Here is a 21,205-nt window from a genome sequence, read left to right on the forward strand (position 1 = left end):
AGAAGAGATAAAATGGACACTTAGGCCCTACACTCAGCCTTATCAAAAAGAGCCACAGGGCCTTTTGGCTTGCAGTGTCCAATATGCAAAGTGGAAAGCAAAAGGCAGAATTTATGGTAAATCGTGGCCCCTTTCTCAGGGATTGTTACCCTTGCACAGGGATTGTTGATAAAGTCCCCATGAAGAGGGTCCCTCAACTTGATCAGAAGCCATTAAATGCCCCCCTCCCCCCAAGCTCCACAACTTGCAGGCGATAGGAAGGAGAAAGAAGGCAGCTTGTAACTCATTTGGGAGGCTTTTAAGGTAGACAAAGCCCTCGGTTGGGGCAGATAATCTAGTAGGCACAGTAAATTATACCTCTTAAATTTGACATACAAAAACCCTGATAAGCCTCGACGAGGTAGTATTTAGAGATGGGTCTTTGGGAAGTGATCGTGTGATATGACCTTCACCTCCGTAAGTGAGACTAGTTCCCTTATAAAAGGGCTCCAGGGAGCTCCTCTTGCCCCTATGAAGGCCCATGTGAGAACGAGGCCACCCTACTCTCGGAAGTGTGAGAATTAAATTTCCGTTGCTTATAAGCCATCTGGCTTATGGTACTTAGCCCCGGCAGACGGAACCCAGACCCACAGACATTTGGGATGATAACGACCCCCTTTTCAGTCTAGGATTAGGATGTGTCTAGCTTTATAAAGCTACCTCAAATTGTGTGGGAAGACGATAAAGGGGTTCTTGCCACAATTTGTATTTCCTTCAACCATTTGGGAGCAAACAGAGAGACCCTTATAAAAGGGTCCTTTTATAAGAAGTTAGTCCTGTGACATTAGAGGAAACGTGTACTTTCCACTCTCTGAAGCCCTGGAGCACCGTGGATTCAGAAAAGATGATTCAAGTGATGTTTCCCTTGACGTCACTGGCCCACCCTGCAGTCCAGGTTGTGATTTTTAATCCCTTTCCTCAATAAATCTAACCCAGGGCCACCAAACAAGTAAAGACAACGACTCCTTGTTTAATGGCACAGCCCAGGTCATCATAACCTGGCTAGTGAATGGCGTTGTCGGGAATGGCGTGTACTGGCTGATGCCTTTGTATCATAAGGCACACAGCTAGTTATTTCCTGTTCTTGGAGGCATAAAGAAAAGGAAGGCAGGAAGTGGGGAGAGTCGTGACAAAACCTGCCAAAGGCTCTTTCAGGATCTTTCTGCCTTAGAGGAGGAAACAGCAAGGGGGAAAAAACATCCAATCAAAATGAACTGGAAGTCCAGACTGAAGCTTTTGTAAAGAAAGCTGACATGTATGAGATCGTTCTCTTAAGACTTACAGTCAGGGGTTGGGGATTTAGCTCAGTGGTAGAGCGCTTGCCTAGCAAGCGCAAGGCCCTGGGTTCGGTCCCCAGCTCCAAAAAAAAAAAAAAAAAAGAAAAAAAAAAGACTTACAGTCACCTCAGACCTGCACTGTATAATTGCTGAGGATAACCTTGAACTCCTGACCTTCCTGCCTCTGAGTTCCAAGTGTTTAGATTAGAAATGGGTGTGTGTGTGTGTGTGTGTGTGTGTGTGTGTACCATGCCATCCAGGTGAGACCTTAAAGTGCCCCGTGTATGTGTGCAAGACTTATGCATCCAGGTGTGTGTGCAGCCAGAGAACACGGTGTGCCCTCCTCACCTGTTTCTCCACCTCATTCTTTGGGACAGGGTCTCTCACCAAACTCTGCTAGAGCGGCTGGCCTGGGAGCCTTTGAGATCTGCCTGTCATTGCTCCCCGTGCTGGTATTACAGGTATGCACGGCCAGACTCAAGTTTTCTGTGGGTGCTGGGGATCTGAACTCGGGTCCTTACGCCTACCTGTACAGCAGATGCTTTATCCTCAAAACCTAGTCTGATGCCTCTTAAAGTTTTTTTTTCTTTCCTCAGCAAACCTACTCCTAGCTCCACTAACAGCTGCATCCTGCTGGTGATCACTGAGGGAGTCAGAAGCAGCTCTTCCCCAGTGGAACCTCGAGATGCTTCTCCCAAGCAATCCTGAACCTAAGGACGGCTGAGTGGTGCTGTCATGCCTGACCTGCAGGAACTGTGAGACGATCGGTGTTACATCACTCCACTAGAATGGAGGAATACTGTTTGGCTGTAGCAGTAGACAACCACACACAAAGAGGGAGACAGCAAGTCCATCCGGAGGGAACTCAGTACAACGCAAGGTTAGCATTTTCGATACTGAAAGAAGCCCGTGAAAACTGGTGTGTGTGTGTGTGTGTGTGTGTGTGTGTGTGTGTGTGTGTGTGTGTGTGTAAGCACATGTAAGCACAATAAAACAACATGCTACTTCTAAAACATTCCATTCCCGTGCACTCCTCACCTCAGTCCTGGCTCAAAAAGTATTCTGGTTGTTCTGTATCAACATTTATTTGCATATGTGTATAGAAGTGCACACGCATGTCAGTTCCTGACTCTTCTCCTTCACAGGGCTTATCCAGTCCTTCCATAAATTATATAGTCTACCTTTTGGCTGACATTACATCTCACTTCATGCCACCTCCACAGGAACTGCTCTCACGTAGACCACTAGGCCAGCTGGGCCTCTCTGCATCTGTTTTTTCCATTACAATTTATTTCCAGATCAGGGTGCTTTAGAAATCGAAGTGAAATCAGGCCACTGCCCTCTCCAAAGCCTGAAGGCCTCCCATCAAACTGGGAATAAAAGCCAGGGTCATTGTATTAATCCGAGAAGCCTGGTAGCTAGACGTGACCCCTGACACCTCTCTTGCCTCTGCCGTTCTCCCTTTATTGACCCGCTTTGTCTTCACTGCCCTCTTTGATGTTTACACAGCTCACAAAATCTATTCTCACTCCAGACCTCTGTTAGTTTGCTAGGGCTGCTATAACAGAGCATCAAAAAGCAGTTGGCTTTTAAGATGGAAATGCATTGTCTCATTTATGGAAATCTGAAATCCATGTGTTGGCAGGACCATGCTCTCTCTGATGGTGGCAGGGAACGTCTGAGCCGTGCCTCTCTCCTTGCTTATGTGGTTTGCTGGCAATCTCCAGTGTTCCTTGGCTTGTTGGCTCATTGCCCCATCTCTACTCTCACCTTCACCTGAGGTTCTTGTGAACACATATATTATCTTTAAACATAGCACTTCTTAGAAAGACAGCTGCCATTTGAGATTAGAGGCTCATTCTACTTCCAGTGGATCTCACTCCTGTTTCCAAATAAAGTCACATTCAGGCGTACTGTAGGCTAGGATTTCAGCATGCGAATTTCAGGTGGGGAGCATAATTTGCCTATAACAAGAGCCGTGGCAATCACTGTTTCCTCCCCCTAAAAGGAACTTGCCTTATATACTTCTAAGTGTCCAGAAGACAAGGAGCCTAATTGCCAGGAACAGCTGCTGTGCTTTGAAATCCTTCTCTACATTTGTGTCAATGTTGAGATTCCTGGGGTCACTATTGGTGCATGACCTAGCATGGTGAGGACACTGAAGCCAAGCTGCTTCTGTGAGATGCAAACTCAACTAACAGGTGGCTTCAGGTCCAGGACACTGCAAGGGCTTTCCAAAATCTCAGAACAGCAGGAGGATATTTCCACTCTTCCCTTCTCTTATTGTATCTTATTGTATCTTATTGTAGTCTGATGGACCCCCCAGGGTGCTAACAGCTGCTTCCTCTTTCCTCTCCCAATCAGACAGCACATTCAGGAGAACTTTGTGCTTGGTTGAAGGCTCTTTTAAGAGTCATTGTGAGAGGACAGGAAGGATGGGAGAGGAGGAAAGAGGATAACATTTGAAATGTAAATACATAAAATATCCAAGAAAAATAAAATTTAAAAAAGGAACATGAAACTACATGGAAAAAAGTCATTGTGAAGTTCTTAGATAATTTAATATGGGGATTTGTTACTGTAAAATTATAAAAAAAAATGCTGTATTTTATCCCACACTGGATCCGGATCCCGCACCGCAGTGCCCCCCAAGACATCTGGTAGACATCTTAATCTCAGTCAGCAAAATGTCTCACTTGCTCTGCTCCACCCCATTTCACACTGCTGATGGCTTCTCTCTGAGCCTGGCAACAATCTCTTTACCCATGTAGTTCCCAAGGCAGATTGCCACCATGCCAGAAATATACATCCCAATTCCGTGTCGGCTTAGTGTCTCTGGCCTCCTCTCTCTCTCTCTCTCTCTCTCTCTCTCTCTCTCTCTCTCTCTCTCTCTCTTTGGTTCTTTTTTTCGGAGCTGGGGACCGAACCCAGGGCCTTGCGCTTCCTAGGCAAGCGCTCTACCACTGAGCTAAATCCCCAACCCCACACATACTCTCTTAAACTTAAATCACCACATGAAAGAACACACAACACAATAACCTCTGATCCAAATGACAAGATATAATTGCCCACCTAAACATACAAAGCCTTGTACACATCCATCCCTTAAAAATATTCATAACAACCTGTAAATACACAGTGGAATGTTAATATCAGCCTCCATGTTCTCTCCGAGCTTCCTCTACCTTCCCATTCCAGTCTCCTCCTCTTCCTAAAAACTCTTTCTCCCACCCACCCTTCCTTCTCTCCCAATGACAGGCCTCATTCTATCTTGTACCTGCCTACACCTGCGTGATGACATCATCCTACAGGGATTAGCAGTTTCCTTCTGCTCCGACCTCAGACCTCCAACCAAGAGGTTGCTGTTGTGGTTTGAACATAAAATATTCCCCATGGGCTCAAGTATTTCAACCCCTGGTCCTAAGCTGATGACTCTGTTTGGGAAGGTTGTAGATCCTATAGGAGGTGGAGATTGTATAGCCCAGACCACTTCCTGTTCACTTTGTGCTTCCTCCCAGCAGATGCAGCATGGCTAGCAGCCTTCCATGCTCCACTGTCATGTTTTCTCCATCATGGAGGATTATAGCATCTTAAACTGTGAGCCAAATGAACTCTTCTGCCCTTATGTTGCCTCTACTCAGGTCCTTTGACACACTATGAGGAAAATAACTGTAAAAACTCTCTGGCACTATTAATCCCATCTAGGTGCCTGCTGCTTGCTTCATCTTCCCATGTAAGCCTCCTACTAATGGTCCCTTGGATCCAAAATACAACTCTCATCCAACCTGGTCCTTCCTCCTTCATTTCTGACTTCATCTGATTTTATTATATCTTCACATATTCTTCCTTTTGTCTTTCCTTTGAGGGGAATCAAAGACTTTGAGTTATTCATTTTTAATACCCTAACAACTATAACAGAGCCAGGAACATAATAGGTAGCTAATTAATAGTTTGTGAATATGTGTGCTTTATTAAAAACTAAATTTGACTGAGTTCATCAGCATCTCCCCTTCAATTTCAAACATAAAATACAACCCAGGACGGCCATCATAAGAATGCATCTCATGACCGTAGAAAGCACGATGCTCTATTTACTATTGTCCAGAATTGAACAGTAACCCTAAAGCCAAAGCAGTGGGCTGAAGGGCTAGGGGCGACTTGAGTCTGGATACAGCTACTTTCAGCCCTAGATTGAGATTGAAAAGCCCAAGTGAGGACAGGTGATACTGCCTTCCCCTGAAAGGAAAACAAGCCAGAATGAGAAAACGACACCATCAGAACTCTGGAAAGACTCCATCTATATGGAAGTAGAATTATGAAAACTACCACTGTCCTCAGGACGCAGGGAAGTCTGTACTGTGTTATGCCACAGTGTCATACTTCAGTAAAAAGCACAACCAAGGAGGATGAAGCACCAAGCCAATGCCGTGAAAGGCGAGTCACCAAGATTTACATTGCTTACGTTGTAAAAGAATCCTGAACCAATATATCACCATAAAAATGTTCCCTGGACCAGGGAGACCTTCGCAGAAGCAAACTCAGATTGCTCAGTAGGAAGATTTTATTACTTTTTTTTTAGTAGCTCAAGGTTCATGAGTCTCCCTCAGGATAAACTATCCCAACTGAACAAATCAAAGATCGGAGGTGAGGCCAAAAGAGAAACCATGCCCACAGCGAGCGGAAACAAACAGCACCCCAAGAACTGAGGGTGGGTAAGAGAAAAGTCATCGACTACGGGGTCTCTACACTAATCATGCTTTTCAAAAGTTCCTACCTAAAAGGAGAAAATGTACCAAGCACTATCCTCTATGAGAAAAGGAGAAAACCAGTACATAGGATTCTTTCATGACTATGATTGGACACCCGTGGAGATGACAGCATGCAGGAGTCAGTTCTCTCCTACTGCGTGGGTTCCAAGGATGAACCTTAGGGTGGCACACATCTCAGTTTTATCAGCTGAGTCTTGAGTCATCTCAGCAGCTTGTAAATAGAGTTTTTAAAAAATAAAATACAAGCCAGGCATGGTAATCATGACTCTAATCCTAGAACTCTCGTAGCTAAAATGGAATTTCCTTGAGTTTTAGGCTAGTCTGAATGACTTAGTGAACTCTAAGCCAGCCTAGGCTACAGACAGAAACCCTGTCTCAAATATGTGATAAAATAAACAAGGAAAAGAGAAAGAGGAAAACCACAATGCATTCAGTTGCAGCTGAAAAAAAAAATGTGGTGGAAGAGAGATCTGAAATAAATACGTAAACGTCGCAGGGAGAGAATACATGTGAAAGCACATCTATAGAATGTGAAAATTAAATTAGAAAAAATTAAAGCATAAATTTAAATTGGATTCCATGAAGTAAGAGAGGCAATATTAAAACTGAAATGGTAAAGGCTTAGAATTTCACAGAATTCAAGCAATACATATGTTCTTTTTTTAAAAAAATTGGTCCTTGCTGTCTTCTTAAAGTTACTTTAGTAATCTATTTCTTGTTTAAATAAACATGTTTCCACACATGTATACAATGTACTTGATCATATTTACTCCCAACTACTCTCTACTGCTCTCTCTTATTATGTGTTATTTGAAGCTTTGTTTTTTTTTATATTTTCTGTGTGTGTGTGTGTGTGTGTGTGTGTGTGTGTGTGTGTGTGTGTGTGTATGAAAACACCTTCAATGGCCAGAAGAGGACATCAGATTTTCTGTAGCTAGAGTTGCCAACCGTTGAGCTATTAGACATGGATCTTGGGAACCAAACTTTAGTTCAATGTAAGACATCAAATTATCTTAATCACTGAGCTGTCTCTCCAAACACACACACACACACACACACACACACACACACACACACACACACACACACCAGGAACTATTATAAAAACTAAACAAATCTGGAAAGAAAATCTGCAAACAGGGAAAGATAAATCGCTAACAGAATAATGACATCATACCGTCGGCTGGTTTTACATCAGTGACAAAGAGACTAACAGAATTAGCAGAATAACATTCAGAATGGCTTAAAGATACCACTTGCAGGCCATAAGCTAGCTCTCCCGAGTAAAGGTCCCTCAGCCACTCCTAATTAATTAAACGCTCCAAATCCTTGACATACAAGGTGGAAGAAGAAAGCTCTCTCCTGATGCAAAAAACACACAAGCATAGGCACAAGATAAATACATGTAATAAGGGCTTTTTTTTATTCAAAGACCTTTTCAAAAGATCATCCTGACCAAACTGTTCTCTATACCCAATTAAATGACTGCTCAAAAGTTGGAAGGAAGTATACCCATACCGAAAAATAAAAGGAAAAACAAAAATCAAGACCTCTGACAGAAAATTACTAACGATCTATTTCAGGATAAAGCGAAGGGGGGGGGGAGTAATATAAACAGAGTGAACAAAGGAGACACAAGCTACAGTAACACCTCTCTCAGCGCCCTCATCTTTTAAAGGTACAGCCTTCCCCAGATCATCAGGGAGTTTTAAACAACTCGTGGTTATATTACAGGTAGCAGCAAGGTGGAAGGACCATTAAATTACAAATAGTCTAAGCTCCTTACACTGCTTGGCCAAGGAAGAACAAGTCTGGATAATTTTCATAACTTGTAAACCCGTATGTTATAGCTTTAGGGGGAATGAAAGACGAGGTGGGAGAGGAGAAGTAGAACGTATCGTGGAGGAGAGGGGTACGCTCACACACTTAAAATCACCATGAGTATACTAGGACAGAGCCTCGCCAACAGAAACTCTAAACATCTTCTTTAGATCCCGCTGTGATGGCTCCACAGGCAAAATGCTTGCCGCCAAGCCTGATACACACACACAGAGTGTGGGGGCAACAGGGGGGAGAGAATGTTAATAATTCACTCCCCCCCGCCCCCGACGCAAGGGGATGAAGCAGAACAAACACATGGGGAAACGTGTAGTAAGTGAAATAAATACCAAGATGAGAAGCTAAAACGCCGAACCAGAAGAGCAGCCCTCGAAAAGCTTTGCTACATCAATGGAAGTGATGCCTTATGCTCACACACCAGTGGCAGCCTCGCCCTGTAATTTCCACCCTGCTCAACCTTATCATTTGGCTGAGAGACCTAACATTACCGGATAGGGAAAATGCTGGATAATTCAAATGTAGAACACATGCAGCCCCAGTGGTCACTCCAAACCTAAAATAATGTCTGGAGGTTTTTTTTTCCTGCCAGTTTTGCTTACACCAAGTCTCCTCTGAGCCTTCCTGGATACCTGGGTATCCAGGATGTTTAGAAAAGGTGCAATTTTAAAGGTACCCTACAGGCTGGGGAGGATGGGGAAGAAAAGGAAGGCAGGAAAAGAAAAATAAGAAGCCATGATGATTATTTCAGCTTTTTACTTCCTGGTCCTTGGAAGAAACTGACGTCACAGGAGCTGGCTCTAACAATCAGACTTCACAATCAAGAAAACACTTATTTTTCTTTTCTTCTAGTTTGACAGGGGATGGTGCTGGTACATGAAGCAGCCAAGCTGGAGACTGGACCCTTTCAGGTGCTGCAGCTTCCTTATGGGTGAGCCTGCCTTAAATGTTGACTCAGAGGTGGGAGGGGGAGCTCTCTGCCCAGAAAGCGTTTCAGTTTGAGGTGTCTTTCTGCTGGAGCAGCACCAGCTGATCTGTATTTACTATGATTACAGCTCTCTCAGTTCACGTCTGCACGGTCTTTCGTGCCTCACTTTTGCACCTCACTTCCTGAGCTTTTCTACTCTCCTTTCTGGGTTTCTGAAAACTACTTGGGTTTGTCATCTGTTTTCCTTCACAACCACTCTGAAAATTACGTCACCTGATGTTCTTTTAGTAGTTGCAGCGTGCCTCTTTCACTCACTTGAATTTTAAGGCGATGGAAATCTTTACTTTCCTTGAGATCACAGCCTCAGACGCGTGTGCCTTCAATTCTAACCTCTCTCGAATTTTTCAGTCTGTGTGTCTTTAGAATCCAACAAGCCCTTCTTTGTAAAGTTAACGGAATGATCTTTTACTTCATTGTCTTAATTTTTCTTTTACTGCATTATCATATATTTCTACATTCTTTTTTCTTTAAATGTAATTTTTTTCATACATTTTGATCATGTTGTTTCCCCTCCTTCAACTCCTTCCACAGCATCCCTAGCACCCTACCAAACCAACTATCCAACTCCATGTTCCCTCTAGTCCCCATCTCATTCAAAAAATAGAACAAAAAGTGTATGAGCATGAGCACGGGCAAGTGCGCATCTGCATGCCCGAGGACACACACACACACACACACACACACACACACACACACACATCCCAAAACAAAAACAAAGAAAACATGGAATCTGTCATGTGTTGGCCAGCTACTCCTCAGTGCAGGGCTTGGCCTGGAGTGTGGTTGATAAACCCAGTGTCCCTCCATTAGAGAAAAGTGATTTTCCTTTTCTCAGCAAGTCTCATTTTCAAATCATTTTCTTAATTAACGGTGGGACTCTCTATTTTCCTTCCCAGTGCTGGGACTCTGTTCAATTTCAACCCGTTCGAGTCTTATGCAAAATGTCACATATATGTCGCATACATACGTGAATTCACACACATGTGTTGTTGGACTAGATGACCCTTCTCCTTGGAGTCACCTCTGTCTCTCCCTCCCTGCCCTTTGTCTGGTGCGGATCTGTGTTTGTTACCATCTACTGCAAGAAGTTTCTCAGGGGAGGGCCGAGTCACTGACCTACAGCAGTGTCGTGTCACAAGGAATCATGTTATTGCTATGTTCCTTTAGCAGAATAATAATGAGGCTTCCCTTAGGGCCCAGGATCTCTCTAGTCTCAGGTTGTTGGAAACTTTAGCTGTGTCAGATATAGGTTCTGTGACCCTTAAGTCCATCCACAACCTTATGGTCAGATCAGATTGCTGAGGATACAACTTATTTAAGTCATTAAACATGGAGAATTCGTGGTGGCGCACACCTTTGGATTCCAGCACTCGGAAGGCAAATCTCTGCAAATCCAAAGACGCCCTGGTCTATACAGAGAATCCCTGTCTCCAAAAACCAAAACCCAAAACAAACAAACAAACAAACAACAGGGTTGGGGATTTAGCTCAGTGGTAGAGCACTTGCCTAGGAAGCGCAAGGCCCTGGGTTCGGTCCCCAGCTCCGAAAAAAAGAACCAAAAAAAAAAAAAAACAACCAAACAACAACAACCAAACCAAAACAACAACAAAAACATGAAGGAATCAAGCTTCTACCAACTAGAAGCTTCACCCTACTGGCTAATAGTCATGGTGCTGGAAACTATTTTACATGCTACACGAGAAAATCTGTATCACCTAGCTGCAAACTTTGAGACCGACAAAAGTGACCTCCTGTCTGCAAGATACACTGGTGCAACAACAAATGTTAAGGGAGTAACCAACAACTTCTTGAAGCCATTTTTTTTTACAAGTCCTTTTATTTATGTTTGTTGCATTAAAAAAAAAAAACCTTTCATGTATATGCATGTACACACGAAGGCTGGTGTGCACACTAGGACACTGTGCGAAAGTCAGAGGACAACTTACAGGAGTCATTTCTCTCCCTCCACCATGTGGGTCTGAGGTATTGAACTCAAGCTGTCAGGCCTCCTGGCACCTCCAGTTGAATCTCTACGCAGTGTACATAAAGATCTGGTGGTTTTAAAGAGACCACAGAAAAATACCAGAAAGTTTCTCAAGATTGAAGTAAATGTCTACAAATATGATAATTACTTCTTTGCTAAATCTATTTTTTAAAAATATTTTATTTTATATGAAAATAATTCTTAGGACAGTTTTCTTCTTTCTTCTTTCTTTTTTTTTTTTTTTTTAAGAACTCTCTATTGTATAACTCTGGGGAAATTTGAGCCAATTATAAATTGCATGAGCTACTTACAGTCAAATGATTTCAAAAAGCAAATAATAAACACGCTTTTCATGGCCTGAAGCAAAAAATTACACTTAATGTGGGGTGTGGGCAGATGCTGATATGTTTGGAATGTGCGTGGGTAGAAAGGGACCTAGGGCCTCAGAAAGTCTCGAAGATCTGGTCCCCTTTGTGGTTTGAGGGTACGGTGGTGATGGAGAAAGTACAGCAATGCCAGGCTACCTGGCCACTGTCATGGCGGAGGGGTCATGGCGGAGGGGTCATGGCGGAGGGGTCATGGCGGAGGGGTCATGGCGGAGGGGTCATGGCGGAGGGGTCATGGCGGAGGGGTCATGGCGGAGGGGTCATGGCGGAGGGGTCATGGCGGAGGGGTCCACGTTCAGTTCTCCACCCTCCATGCAGTATTCGATAAAGTTACAAAGCCTAGGAAACACCATGCATGCTAGATTTCTCTCAGGGCTGGGCGAAGAATACTTTCCAATCCAAGTTCTGGTGAAAGGAGGGGCCTGTACGACTTAGGGGCAAGGACAGAGAGCAAAGTCTTTCAGGGCAGACAGGGTACAGGCGAGCTGAGCGCAGAAGGCTCAGGCTGAGTTTACTTCCCACTAGATCCGCTAGGGGAAGTAAATGGTGCCCATGTGGGGAACGCTACCTGCAGTTCCTAAGGAATGTTCTTTTGCAAAGGCATGGCCTGTCAGGCCTGTCTAGGGAGTGGGCTGAAATCGGGCGAGGATTTATGCATACTTGTTTGTGATGTGGAGAAGAAGGGGTTAAGCCTAGGAAAGTTCAGTCAAAGCCTCCTGGAGTTTCACAAAACTATAGGGGCAGAAAGACATAGGAAGTGGGCATTTCTAGGCTTGCACCAGTGAGATGGAGTCAGTGGAAAGCACAGGGAAATCCTTTCTTGACACACACACACACACACACACACACACACACACACACACACACAGAGAGAGAGAGAGAGAGAGAGAGAGAGAGAGAGAGAGAGAGAGAGAGAGAGAAAGGAAGGACCTAAAGAACTGAAAAGCAATTGCTATTATCCAGTCTTAGACTCACCCTCCCCTTTCCACACTAAAGGGCTGTGGAGTAGCCTCCATAGGCAGTGGTCCCAGGAACATTCTGTTGCTCCCAGCATTCCTGCTGCTTTTCAGGCCCGTTCTTAGCTCCCGGCTCTGCACTTACCCTGGGAGCCTCCCTCTCTCCTCACCTGTACTCTCAAACCTCAGGATCCAAAGCTTCCTCAGACTTGTTCCGTAGGTACCTCATTTCCAGGTAGGGGCTCCCTCAGGTCCCACTCAATGAGTTCCAAGCGCACAGTCTATCTGAAGTACTTACTTGCCCTGGGCATGACTGTGGGACTTAACCATAAGGGTGACCTTTAAACCTGAGTGAATGGAATGTGACTGTTGTTAGCCTTTAACCTTGTCAGCACAAAAGCCGTCCAGGAAAATCAGCATCGCCCCAGTTTCGTTTTTTAAACAGACCACTCCTCCGAGTCCTGGGCTGGCGGTTTCTATTGCCAGGTGGACAGTTTCAGCCGGATGCCCCGTTGGTATTCGGTCTCACACAGTGGTGAATCTTAGGTGACAGCGGGAGATTGCAGCAAATCATTTGTACATATCTCTTACTGTGTACTATTAACTTATTTAATCCTCAGAGCGCCTATGAGGTGTTATTAATAATCCTGGGTTATAGATAACAAAACTGAGGAAGTTACATAGTCTAGCCAAGGTCGCTTCAACAGAGAGCTGCAGAGACGGGACTCTAACATAATCGATCTGGTTCCACAGTACAACCCCTGCTGAGCAAAACCAAGCGCCAGCTCTAACAAAGCTCCTTCCCTCTTCAGGAGCAACAATCTCTGGTTTAACGTCTGCCATTGCTTGCACTGCTTGACATTGACCCTCTCTGCGCCTCACAAAGATCCAGTGAAGGGAGAGGTTGGGAAGGTCATCCTACAGAAGCAGGAAGGGGACTTGAGTTAGGTAACTCCCCTGCCGACCCGAAATCTCCCCACCTCCCTGTGCTCTCCATTTTTGGGGTTTAAATCTCGGCCTGCGTCCAAGCAGAACACACAAAGCCAACATGGTTCCACGTGAAAAGGTTTAATGAAAGAAGAGTAGAAGAGGGGAGAAGCAAAGGAGGCTGGCCATGAGCATGTGGAGGAAGGGGGCAGGGGAATGGGGAGAGAAAGGACAGGGACAATGAGGGCATAAGAGAAGAGAAGAGTAAGGGCAAAAGAGAACAAGAGGGAGAGGAGGGGGCAAGCAGCCCTTATATTCAGGCACAGCTGGCTGTTGCCAGGCAACTGTGGGGCGGAGCATACCTGGTTGTTGCCAGGTAGCTGTGGGGGTGGAGCTTAGACAGAATACCAACCTCCATTACCTATTTCTTTCCCAGATGCCAAGGTCCCCATAATGCTACTCTCCCAGTCAAATCACGGGGGTGGGGTGGGGGTGGGGGTGGGGTCATGCCTCAGTGACTGAGCCTCTGGATTGCTCCTCTTTACTGTACCCCAGAACTCCTCAACTCTCTATAGAATGGGAATAGCAGAATTGCTGTGACACTGAGTTTGGGATTTCCCCCCTTGTTCTCTCTTGGTACTTACTCAGTGTGGGAGGCATTGGGAATATGTGTATCGATTTTGTGATAGGGAAAGGTATTACGATACTATCGAATACTACTCTGTGTATTAAAAAATGTAGTGACTCTTGCAGACCACTTAAGCGTAAGCTCACTGAGTTGATAGGTAAGTTTTGTTTTGTTTTTTGGGTTTTTTTGTTTTGTTTTGTTTTTACATGAAGAGTTGAAAATCTACACTGAATTTTCCCAATCAACGTTTGTGACCTGCTGGATCAGGATAGGTTTGCTGTGATGAACAAAACAGCTAGAACTCTTTCCTGGGATATCAGCACAGCAGACAGACTGCAGAGCTAGAAATACTGACCGCCTGCAGATCAGAGAGCGCACAGATTTCCTAATAAACACAGTAAAGACAGAGGTATCATCTACAGAGATTTTTTTTTTTTAATTTCAGGGTAATAAAGATATTGGAAGTGAAGATGTGTAAGACCCCTTAGGAGACAAGGGTTTTCCTGGCTTTCGGTGTTCAGCTGTGAGACAGAGCCCCGTGTGCACAGAACTCCCTTGGGCCCGCATTAGCTCCCTGAGATGGGGAGGGGCATACGGGTAGACTGATGTAATAAGCATGGTGGTGTGTTTTCTGCTGTGTTCTGAGTCACAAACTGAAGTGTGTGGAACTTGCCTTTTGTGTTCGAATTTGAATGACCCCACTGGTGATGGACACCCTGAGGCTATTTGACTACTCTCTCCCCATTGATTCTTCGACAATATCAGGGCACCATTTAGGTTGGTCATGACTTCTTAGGCTCACCCTTTCCACTTCCATGATAAATAGTCTTTATTTCAAGATCAGAGTTCAAGAGAAACAGTCTGGTGTACCAACTAGTCTGAGTGGACAGAGATTTGCAAACCAGATCAGTCAGAAGCCTACCAAGATGGAGACTGGTTCCTGAGAGTCAGGTGAGCATCCCTGATGGCCAGCATCCCTGATGGCCACTCGTCAAGCTCACACTTGACCTGCAATCTTCTGCTCTATGATGCCCTGAGGCTGGACGTCTACAAATCGCTTTTCTTCTAGGCCTCCATCCTGGTGGCTTCCTAGTATATGCTCTCCATGGGAGGTAAAAGCTGGTGTTGACTGCATTTCTTTTTGCTTTTCCCAGTCCATTCTCCTCTCTTCTTGTGGTTTTTCTTTTGGTCACTTAAGCTTTTCAGCTGTGCACAGAAATCCAACCGAAGCCTTTTGTGTGCACTCCCTCATCTCAGACAGTTCTGAAGGCAGCAGTTTCCCTAAGAAAAGGCTTCTGTTCGACTCAGATCCATTCCCAGCAGTGGCTGATCTTCAGCTCTCACAGTCAAAAGCAGTAAATGGGTTTATGGCTGGTGGGGGTTAATGCCTTCACCTTGAACTGAAGTCACACTTGCCTGGAATTTCTCCCCATTCATACTAATCCCATTTCTCTCTCCATGGGAAGAGAGAACGATGTTGTTGGTATAAAACATAGCACAAACTGGAGGTGGCAAGGCGTGGACTTCCCTAATTAGGAGATAAAAGGGGAATGGTGTGTATGTGGGTGGAGCAGCCTTGGTGGTGGCTTGCTAGAGCAACATAAAAGTAGAAGCCTGCATCCTAGCTTGAAATAGATCCCTGGAAAGGAAAACATTACAAGACAAAGGGAAAGAAGTCAAGTCCTTGCTCAGCAAGGAACTAAGGGTCAATACCATCATGTGAGTAAACTCGTCCCAAGGAACAAAAGTATATTCTTGCCACCTTCAATACAGATGAATCTCTAAAAAGTCAGGAAAACAACTGTAAAACTTGATATTATGTTCTTTATGGGTTCTCTCATATATTAAAATAGTAAAAAAGAAAATTACATAAGAAGGGCTGAAAAGATCGTTCAGCTGGTTCAAAGTAGGTTCAGTTTTCAGCACATGTTGCTTCACAACCACGGCTAATTCCAGTTCCAGAGGACCTGACACCCACTAATTAGCCACTAGCACCAGGAACACATAGGCACATACACATAGTAATTTTTTTAAAATCGAAAATATATGTATTTGAAAGCCAAGAACAGCAGCACGTGTCTGTAAGTCCATCTATTTGAGAGGCTAAAGCAAAAGGATTGAGAGTTCAAGGTTGGCCTGGACTACTTAAATTATACCATCTATCTATCTATCTATCTATCTATCTATCTATCTATCTATCTATCTATCATCTATCATCTATCTATCTATGCTTACCAACTACAAGGTTAATGGTAATGTTGAAGAGGAAATCAGTGGAAAAAGAATGTGGTTATGAAAGAGAGAGACAGAGACAGAGAGGGGGTCAGAGAGAGGGGAGGGGAGGGGGGAGGGGGAGAGAGAGAGAAAGAGAGAGAGAGAGAGAGAGAGAGAGAGAGAGAGAGAGAGAGAGAGCGCTAATCATGTATGGCAAACAATTTACTTCTGCCAGATCTGAGTGGTGCCTGTTCATCCTATACCACTTTTTCTTTCTGTTTGCTTGAGACACTTCAGGCTGTAAACAGTCATGGTTGAGAATGGGACGGTAGATGGGGTTTTCTCCAGGTCACACTTTTTCCTTTAAGCTCTGGCAGATGAGACTGACAGAGAAGATCATAAAATTATATTCACTGATCAACACTGGGGCGTGGGGGGACCCAAGCACACAGCTGCTTGAAAACCAGCTTGCCAGTGAACCCATCCATCTACCTCACTGAGCAGCCGGAGCGGTCCCTCTAAAGCGCGGATATCATCAAAGCCTGGGCTTCCTCCAGGTGCTCCACAGCCTTTGCAGCGCAGTCAAAGCACCTGGCCACAGCCTAAGGGGCCAGTCTTGATCTTGATCCATTTATTTCTCTTTAAATTCTATTCTCCAGGCAGACATACTTCCTGGAGCTCTGGGGCTGTATTCTCTGACTACAGGCCCTGTGCAGACTATTCCTGGCCTATGTCTGTCCTCCTCTGGCTCCGACCCTGCCTGTGGCTCGCTATTGCTCATTCCTCAGATACGAGATTAGACGCGTCTCTGGAAAGCTGCCCTTGCTCCCCCGGACACAGCCCGGGCGTCCTACCTCTGTGCTTTCCCCTTTCATAATTTTTGTTAAGACGGGGGCCAGCTTTCTGGTCTTCTCTTTCCCTAAAAGAGAGTGAGATCCTTGTTAAAAGGATTGTATTTTATCGTCCTCTGCTTGACTAGTACACAGAATAATGCCTGGTACCCAGGGAGCTTTGGTGAGACCTATCTTCATGAGTAGGATGAGGCCATGAGTAAATGAGTGGCTGTAGAAATGGAACTAAATAGCTATCCTAGGGCTGGGGATTTAGCTCAGTGGTAGAGCGCTTGCCTAGGAAGCGCAAGGCCCTGGGTTCGGTCCCCAGCTCCGGGGGGAAAAAAAAAAAGAAAATAAATAGATTTAAAAAAAAAATAGCTATCCTAGTCACTTCTAGGACACTGCCAAGAGGCCCCGTAGTCTATTTATCGTCTGATGACTATAAAAGCTTTACTGAAAACCTTTCAACAACTTTATGAATCCTTAATATGGCTACTTCTATTTAATTAAATAAACTCAGCAGACCAACTTACAATAGCCACGGAGGAGGAAAGATGGCTCAAGACTAGGTGTGTCTGTTAGGGTTGACGGTGTGTTTGTTGTTAGGGTCAACACAATGAAAAGCAGTGTGGGCGGGGAAGGGTTTATTTCATTTTATAGAGTGCAGTCCAGCCTCCAGGAAAGACAGGCAAGAACTCAAGGCAGGAACCTGGAGGCAGGAACTGAAGCAGAGGCCATGGAGGAATGCTGCTTACTGGCTTGCTCCCCATGGTTTAGTTAGCCCATTTTCTTATACATACCAGAGCCACCTGCCTAGAGGACTGGGGGGTCAGGAGGTGGCACCACCCACAGTGGGGATCACCCCCATCAACCACTAATTAAAAAGTTCCCCACAGGGGTTGGGGATTTAACTCAGTGGTAGAGCACTTGCCTAGCAAGCGCAAGGCCCTGGGTTCGGTCCCCAGCTCCGGAAAAAAAAAAAAAAAGTTCCCCACAGACTTCCCTACAGGCCGATCTGTTGAGGGCCACTTTGTAAATCAAAGTTCTCTCTTTCCCCATGACCCTAACCTGTGTCAAGCTGACATAAAAACCAGCCAGTACACTGGGCAGAGGAACAATTTAACATTTTATAAAGACATTAGAACAAACAAACATGTTTTGTGTGCCCACCAGGGTAAACTGGCTTCTCACTTTTCACCAGAATGCTTTCCTTCTGTACTTCACAGATAAGCATGGATCACCACATACCTGGAGTCCTCTTAACCAAGCCCTTTGCCAAGCAGAACTTCACACAGTATTGTAACACAGATTCCATCCCCTCCTTGTACACCAACCAGATTCCTACCTGTGAGGGAACCGAGGCCACTGCCTTTAGTGAGCAAACACTTTTTTTTTTTTTTTTGGTTCTTTTTTTTTCGGAGCTGGGGACCGAACCCAGGGCCTTGCACTTCCTAGGCAAGCGCTCTACCACTGAGCTAAATCCCCAACCCCGAGCAAACACTTAATAATGTGTACTTACAATGTACTAGGGCTCTGGAAGAACAAAGAACAAGATACAGAACTTAGAGATAAAGACACGGGGATCGTGTTTTTATGTCCCCACCCCACCCTTGCAAACTCGTAATGAAAGTGTCATCCCTGCTTGCACAATTATGAGTTGCTCAAAGAGGAGGCAGCAAACAACAGCATTTCAGTGGGAGGTGAGATTTGAAATCGGTCATTAAAGATGGACAGGAATTTGGTAGGTGGGACAAAAGGAATACAGGAGTCAGAAGAAACAGCGCTCGATTGCAGAGGTGTTAGTGTGTCAAGGGCTGGGAGGACGAATTGGAGCAGGAGGTCCAGGCAGGTTCCACGAGTTGCCCTAAGAGTGTCCAGGTCAGTGTCTCCCATCAGGTTCCTTCCACTTCAGGACTGATTCCACGCTTTTCATTACCCATAGCATGCGCACATAGGAAAACATAAAACATTCTTAATAAATGCCATCGAGTGTTGTGGGAAAGGTGGGAAGGTCAAAGGGAGGCCAGAAGTAAACCTACAAAAGCAAATTAGAAGGAAGGTTAAGCAGATGGCTTGGTGGTTAACCACACCGGCTGCCTTTGTAGAGGACCTGCGTTTGGTTCCCAGCACCCATGTAGAGCCTCAACTGTAACTTCAGTTCTGGAGGATATGACACCTTCTTCTGGCCTCCTTGGGCACCGTATGAAGGCAGTGCACATACATATACATACATACGTATATACATACATACACATGTAAGTAAACGTATGTGTGTATGTATATGCAGACAAACCACTAATACACATAAACTGAAGATAAATACATCATTTTCAGGGAGATTAAAATAGAAAACAAGAACAAAAAAATTTGTATCAAAGCCCCAAATAACATACCCATATGATCATTTTTCTTAAATTTAGGAACTGACACATACTAGGGAAAGAAACGATAGGAATAATATTTATGCATATGCCTTTAGCACAGGACTCATTTTTTTTAATTTTTGCTCATAAAGTATAGTATTTCTTCATAAGAACTTATGTAATTATACAGTGTGAACAAAATTAACATGTAATCTATAACTACAGAGAACAAGATACATTATAACTTCATTTGAGACTCTAAAGTCTGTCAAAAGACAAAATAAACACCTTCATGATGGGGGTGTGGTACCATTTCCACAGATTAGAGAAACAGAGATTGAGGCAAATTGTGCTGGTTATCAAAGGGGGAAACAAAATGTCTTTCTTACAAATCATGGGAAACTATGAAGAACACAGGCATTTTCGGTTAGCAGCGCCTTTTAAACAACCCTGTAAAGTACATCTGAAACCCCGCTCTGAGACACATAAACTGAAAAGGATTTCTCACTTCTCCATCAAACTGAAAACCCATATACTGAAGAAATAAGAATGTTGTAAGTAGGGGCTGGGGATCTAGCTCAGTGGTAGAGCGCTTACCTAGGAAGTGCAAGGCCCTGGGTTCAGTCCCCAGCTCCGAAAAAAAAGAACCAAAAAAAAAAAAAAAAGAATGTTGTAAGTAAGATTTGAAAGTGGAGGGAGGGCAGTCCCGGGCATCTTAAGTAGATTCTGTTAGTCTGTAAACTTGCATATACATATCTCTGTGCACACTTGCAGGAGGAAGAAGAAAAAAATTCTTTAATTGATCAACAAGCTTTCCCTTAAACATATTCCAGAGCCAAGCAATAGATGCAGACCAAATACCTAACGGGAAGTCCAATGACCCCCCAGAGGAAGTGTACCTGAAGATTTTCAGTAAATCAATTAATATCTAGCAATTCAAATTACAAATTAGCAGACCAACGAACTCAACCACTTACTCAGACTGCAGTTAGGCGCCAAGAGCTGCCAGACCTCACACCAGCCTGAAGAGAACAGTTAGTAATTTGTATCAGAGTAAAAGATAATTAACTCCAGTTTCAGAGCTGTCTGGGGTTAATGCGCTAAATTTCCACCGTGCAGCTGACAGATGAGAGGAAACACGCTGCAAAAGCAAGCCTGCTGGGCGGAGGCTCCACGTGGGAGTCTGTGTGGATAGCATAGAAGAAAGAACAGTGCTGTGGACCACGCAAACGCAGGCTTCTGTGAAGCCCGAGACATCGCCCTCCCTCCAGTAAATTCTGTTTTCTAATCTAAAAAATGGGGATGTCAGAATACCTAAGATACAATTCAAAGACCACATGAAGCTCAAGAAGAAGGAAGACCAAAGTGTGGGTGCTTCGGTCCTTTTTAGAAGGGGGAACAAAATACAGGAGGAAATAGGGAGACAAAGTGCGGAGCAGAGACTGAAGGAAAGGCCATCCAGAGACTGCCCCACCTGGGGATCCAGCCCATACACATACAGACACCAAACCCAGTCACTATTGCAGATGCCAAGTGCCTGCTGAAAGGAGCCTAATATAGCTGTCTCTTGAGAGGCTAGAGTCTGACAAATACAGAGGCAAATGCTCACAGCCAACCATGGGACTGAACACACAGTCCCCAATGGAGAACTTTAGAGAAAGAACTGAAGGAGCTGAAGGGGTCTGCAACCCCATAGGAAGAACAACAATATCAACGAACCAGACCCCCCAGAGCTCCCAGGGACTAAACCACCAACCAACGAGCACACGTGAACAGACTCATGGCTCCAGGAGCTTATGTAGCAGAGGGTGGCTTAGTCGGGCATCAATGGGAAGAGAGACCCTTGGTTCTGTGAAGACTTGATGCCCCAGTGTAGGGGAATGCCAGGGTGGGGAGGCAGGAAGGAGTGGGTGTGCGGGTTGAGGAGCACCCGAATAGAAGCATGGGGAGAGGGGACGGGATAAGGGTTTTCCAGATAGGAACGTGTGAAATGTAAATAAAGAAA

General features: G+C 44.7%; 1 protein-coding gene and 1 long non-coding RNA gene across 2 annotated transcripts in view; one reads left to right on the plus strand and one right to left on the minus strand.

Annotated features, from left to right (window-relative positions):
- Nucleotides 1-21,205, minus strand: part of Mob3b (MOB kinase activator 3B) — a 191,656-nt gene that overhangs the window by 130,217 nt on the left and 40,234 nt on the right. The gene's annotated exons all lie outside the window — the stretch shown is intronic.
- LOC134486926 (uncharacterized) lies at nt 1,805-12,201 on the plus strand. The gene is made up of 2 exons (XR_010066501.1): nt 1,805-2,196; nt 8,774-12,201. It is a non-coding gene; the product is annotated as an uncharacterized LOC134486926 (long non-coding RNA).

Source organism: Rattus norvegicus, chromosome 5 (genome assembly GCF_036323735.1).
Source record: "Rattus norvegicus strain BN/NHsdMcwi chromosome 5, GRCr8, whole genome shotgun sequence".
NCBI lineage: Eukaryota > Metazoa > Chordata > Mammalia > Rodentia > Muridae > Rattus > Rattus norvegicus.